The sequence below is a fragment of the Centruroides sculpturatus genome, unplaced genomic scaffold, assembly GCF_000671375.1.
Source record: "Centruroides sculpturatus isolate CEXI.00-Female unplaced genomic scaffold, Cexi_2.0 scaffold479, whole genome shotgun sequence".
Lineage (NCBI taxonomy): Eukaryota > Metazoa > Arthropoda > Arachnida > Scorpiones > Buthidae > Centruroides > Centruroides sculpturatus.
In genome coordinates, this window is record NW_019384896.1 from 220,263 (window position 1) to 226,117 (window position 5,855).

At 31.5% G+C, this 5,855-nt stretch overlaps 1 protein-coding gene across 1 annotated transcript in view; it reads left to right on the plus strand.

Moving 5' to 3' along the window:
- Positions 1 to 1,850: 1,850 nt before the first annotated feature.
- The window catches only part of LOC111631389 (nuclear pore complex protein NUP1-like), a 22,363-nt gene continuing 18,358 nt past the window's right edge, over positions 1,851 to 5,855 (plus strand). Inside the window, exon 1 of the mRNA XM_023375620.1 lies at positions 1,851 to 2,122. The gene's annotated coding sequence lies outside the window, so the exon portion shown is untranslated. The remainder of the gene's footprint in view (positions 2,123 to 5,855) is intronic.

Below are 5,855 nucleotides of genomic sequence, written 5' to 3' on the forward strand. Positions count from 1 at the left end.
ACACTGTATTTTCAATTTTAATTACTTCAAGTAGTATGTTTAATATTGTTCTGTCTTATCATATATTGGTTCGCCAACGGACGTATTTTTAAAATTGAATCAATAGAATCGATTTTGGCATACTGAAAATTGCGTTGAATAATGATTGCCATTGTCCTCTCTACGTTATAGATATTGGAGAATGTCCTCTAGGAAAATTCTGAAATATTCATTGCGTGTCGGACATTTTGTTTCATCAAATGAATATTTTAAATTTTAAAGCGCTGAATCACATTTTCTTTATAAGGAAAAAAAAAAATATATATATATATATAAAACCTTGTTTAATAAAAGTTGGTTTACAATAGTAAAAAAAGTGCGCTGTGTACCCAGTTCTTATTCGTAAGTGATTTTTCCTAAATGTTCATTTATGTATCGAGTTTTTCTTTTTCCTGTATTGGTTGCTATATTATAAATGCTTTCCTCTTATCGATCCATTCTGGCTTACATTTGGTAATCGTTGCATCTTGGTAAACATGGCGTTACAAACATTCAATTGCCTTTGATTGAATGATGTCGCCAGTAGGAAGCCAATATGGCGAAAGTCCGGTCAAGTAAGAAGAGAAGAAAAAAAAAAAAGTAAAATAAAAAGAAGCGGTTTTATATGGAAGTTGGAAATACAGACTTTATTGTTTTTAGTTGCAATTGCTCTTTTACCAGTGAAAAGACTTTTTTTTCTGGGGAAAAATTAACCGATATGAAACGGACTTTTTTAATATCTCATACAAAATATAAGATATAAAGTAAACGACTTACTCCCCCTCCGCGATAACATCGATTCGTTGTTTCATTTCCTTTCAGAAATCCATCTAATCATTGATGGAGTATTGTGGCCAGTTGTAATAGGTTAAGATGACTCGAGTTGATATTTTTGTTGTAAAATTTCTCTTGCAGAAATTTATTATTTAAAGTTTTAATAAAGTAAGACATGTTATTTTCCTTCTTTTTAAAAAAGCATTTCTTTGGGAAATTTTATTCAGACACAAACCATACTAATTCTATTATCCAGTATGATTATACAGGAAGCAGTTTTTCATGTAGTGTTTTTTTCCCTGGTTCTTTTCCGCTTTGAAGATTTCTGTCGGTGTTCCATCTTAAAGTGAAGGCAGGGCTATTGTGCATCAATTAATCGCTGCCTTTCTTGTATTCTTCAACCCAGTCATGTTGTCTGACCACCTGGTGTTGCCAGATGGTCAGGAGGGTTGACCAGCAGGTGACGTTCTTTTTTTATCATCACAGTCAATATTTGATAGTAACATTGTTTGCACTTCTCACATATATATATATATATATACACATATAAATTTTTTTGCGATTATTATTATTATTCCATATTGAAAAGTTTAAGCTCTCAGATAACGACTAATGTTCTCACTCAATTAATTAAATCTGTATATCGCTATATTTACATGCAAATAACATTTTGATTGATTCCATATATCTCAGTGCAATGCACGGTGGGTTCTAGTCAATATTGCTATGGTAACGTCAAAATCCATTTTATAGTAAGTTTCGTGTATATAAATAATAATTGAATGTAATTTTTATCTGTGTATAGATCACTTTTTTGTTGGACTTTCGCAATCAGTCTCTCAACACTTGTCAAAGTAGACAGCTTAATACGTTGTCATTGGTTGAGAATACAAAATGAAAGTAAAAACGATAAAAAAAAATAATAAACACTACTGATAATTTTAAGTAAAAATTTTAGAAATGTATTAAATTTGTTTTCCATGCTGGAAATAAGAATTTTTTTAAACGATTCGACTAAATGGACAATGATTACAGTGAATAAATTTATTATCTTCTGTGTACGGCGCTAAAAATACAAAAGCAGGACAACGAACCGCCAGTTATTTGCATACTTTATCGATTAACTGGCAGTAGCCACTGTTAATGTTGACAAGTTAAATGAATTACGCGATAATTTAAGAATTAATATTTTCTATTTCTTAAACAGGTAAGTGCTGCTAAGAAAGAAAGCCAAACTCCTCCCATTCGTAGCACTGGCGTAGAGGGTGACCGAAGTATCAATGGTAACCAATCTTATCCTGGTGAACCTGGATCTGACCCACAACACAGGGTAAGTAAAATGGAGATTAACTCGTTACGTATGAATTAACCGAACGGAAATTGAATTTCCTGTTTAACAAATTAATTAATAGCACAAAAGCAATTTTAAAAATTGATTTTTATAAAATATATATGTATATATATAAAATATATCTGCTTGCAAAATACATTTTAACCGTTCGTAGAACTAAACTAGTCTTATTCACTGTCAGTTTTTTTTTTGAATTTTATTCACCTATACTCATTACAATTACAAATCGCACTTTAGAGTCGTGCAAATTCATCGTCGACCAGTCTTGGCTTACAGGGCCTCTCTCTCTCTTAACATTACAAAACGGCACCAGCTGCAAAACAATAACTTCTGCTTTTTTTCTTTTTTTTTTTTCCTCTCCTCACTTCCGAAGTAACCATATTCGATTCGCAGGTAATTTTCTATAACATCTTAAACACGACCTGTTCACACCGTTGGATGGTAGCTAGCGTTATGACGTCACAAAATCCGATCATAAGATGACCCTGTCGGGTCAACCATGTTACCCACTTGTAGACCTAAGTTGCCATCTGGGTCGTTTTCTCACGTCCCATGCACCAGATGGTCTACTCCGTGTAGCTTACTTCCCCGTTTAGCCGAAATGGAACGTACCGTTAGTTCGTCTTCTTTCCGCCAGGTGTTCGACGTCGGGGGGAGGGAAAAATTAGATTTTCGGTTACCGATCGCTCACATCTGCTTGAACACTCCGCCCAATCGTTTACGTCCGCGAAACACGGCACCGTTACACAGTGTTTTAGTTTTAGGGAGGAGGAGCTAATCCACCCCAAAAAATCCCATCAAAAGATGCGAAAATGACTCCGTTTTTCGGAAATCGCGGCTCGATATATCCCCGAAAGTCAAATTAGATCCTTTTTAATGAATAAAATTTTGCATTCTTCCCTTCCCTCCCCTCCCCCCATCTCGTTTTCGGTTAAAAAGCTGGAAGGATAATTTTGTTATCAGTGGTTGACACAACACAATTAGTTTTTATTCTCCGGCAGAATCCGATAAGTTTTCCATCCTCCTCCCCCCTCCCAAGATAGGAAATGAGTCTGTAAAGCTTATTATAGTCGACTAGAAGTTTACGTAAGGTTATTGATCATCTATTCCTTAACCATTCGTAAATCTGTGGGTAATTAAGTGCTAAATGAACCACACACATCGCCCAAGCCCAAAATGTCCAGGGAAAACAAATATCGATTTCTTCACTACAGTAGAATTTATGGGTTCTTTGATCCGAATAAAAAAAAAAGAAAGTTTTTGATAAATATGTTAAATCTTGTTTCTTTTAATATTCGAAAATTTTTAAATCTTAAAATAAATGATGTGCTTCGGTGTTGTTTTTTTTTTCTTCTTTTTAAAAGAAAAAGAAAAGATTAAGCGCCATTTAAAAAACAGTCACGTGTATTTTAGTAAGTAAATTTAATTTCTAAATTACATTAGATACATACAAAAATTTATATATATATATATACATTTTAATTATATACAGTAAATTATTTTGGGTTTTGCTTTTTTAATTTTAAAACATCGTTGTGTCACTTTATTAAAATTCTGAATTTGTTTCAAGTTTTGCGCCCGCTCGACTTGGTTCCGTATATATATATATATTTTTCTCCCTCCCTGTCGTTCCGTGTAAAGAAAGGAATTAATTTTTTTTTTCCTGTAAAAAAATTCCAGCAGATAACTATTACGGGATTACTTTCAAAGCTTTGAGTAACAGTTGATTTTTGAAGTAATAACAAGAAGGACTTCAGAGGTGGAGATTGGAGAGCATTCTTCCTGACAGCTTCAACTCTGCCCTGCTTAACAATGGAGAACGCCTCGGGCCTTACTCCGATGACAAACACTTCTCATAACTGCACTTCACTAGAATGAAACTTTGTAACTGCTGAAGAGAAAATAATCGATTGCTAACGAAGTGGAAATCATTACTCTTATTCCGATATCATGCCGGAATTTACGAAGTATTTCCGATATCGTTTAATTTCGTTAACGTTTAAAAATTAACTCTACTATTTTTTTTTTTATTCGTTTTTTTCCGATGTGAAAACGAAAGTAAAACGGTTGGGTTGAAAAACGAAAGTGGTGTCTTTGACTGCACAACTTAGAACACATTTCTTTGTAAATTTTCTGTCCAACAGCTGCTATTGATGGAACAGGTCATGGTCTTTTGTCCAGCATGCCTGGTTGACCGTCTATGCCCAACAACCCAATGGCATGGGTCATACTTGGATCTAACCCTGTACCTGGGTGCGGCCGTAACAATAGTTATACAAAGAATAGTTTTCTAGAACCCAACTGGCTGGTTTCAAATTAAGATAACTTTCTTCATTTGTATCTATTTCTGAGTTTGCTTGTCAAAACTATTGTTGCTTTTATTTTGATTTTTGGAGTAAATATATATGTTTATTTGTCGATTTTATATCTGTTTTTAAGAACATTTTTAAAAATATTTTTTTTTTTTTTTTTTTTTTAAATTGGAAATTAGTAATTCAGCAATTGAAACACGAATATAGTTATGTTATAAATAAAATTATTAATTATATAATAAAATGTATGCTATACATAATATATTTTACACGAAACTACATTCGTATCTACATTATTCTATTAACTTTTTAAAAAGTTTTAAAAACTATTATTTTTATTATGAAAATTATAAAAACAGATTTAAAATATATAATATTTTTTTTAAATAAAATGATTGTATTAATTTAAAAATGGAGTAATTAAATAGATGAATTTTACAAATCCTATTTCTTAAAAACAAGAAAAAAAAATTCATTGTGTTTTTGTTATCTTGAATAACTTAAGTATAAATATAAATATTAATGAATATTGAATATTATATTTCTTTCCGTATAAAATGTATATTTTTATCTTCCATTAAAGTTGAACATCTGAAGCTTCATAATAATTGAAAATAACTGTGATAACAATGTTTTAAAGTATCAGAATGTCTTTTCATCAATATTCTACAGACATTTAAAAATTGATGATGTAAAATTGAATTGTCTTATTTAAGGTTAACGAAGTTGCCTAAATATTGGTATGGATTGTTTATTATATTTTGATTAGATGATGACGACGACGAGTAAGTCACGAGAAATAATTACTAAATAATAATAATAATGAAAAATTTTATTTTTAAGCAGTTTTATTTATTCAAACGTTAGTTTTTCTACAAAGTGAATTTTCTGGTTGCCTCGATGGGGAAAAAAAAAAATTTGAACGCCTTTTCCGCGTTACAAAAATTATACCGATTTTATATACGCACTCGATTTCCTATAATATGATGAAATATTTGTGTAAAAATGCTGAATTTATTATGAAAAATGTTTATTCAGTATCGCATTTATAAATTTTATACTACTAACATTATTTTGCCTGACACAGTACTGAAATTCTTTTGTAATAACTGTTATTTTGCATTATTTAATATATTAATATTATTATTATTATCTGTTTCGTAATCGTAATTTTCATAACGGAGGAGGAGCTAATCCACCCCAAAAAATCCCATCAAAAGATGCGAAAATGACTCCGTTTTTCGGAAATCGCGGCTCGATATATCCCCGAAAGTCAAATTAGATCCTTTTTAATGAATAAAATTTTGCATTCTTCCCTTCCCTCCCCTCCCCCCATCTCGTTTTCGGTTAAAAAGCTGGAAGGATAATTTTGTTATCAGTGGTTGACACAACATTTGTTC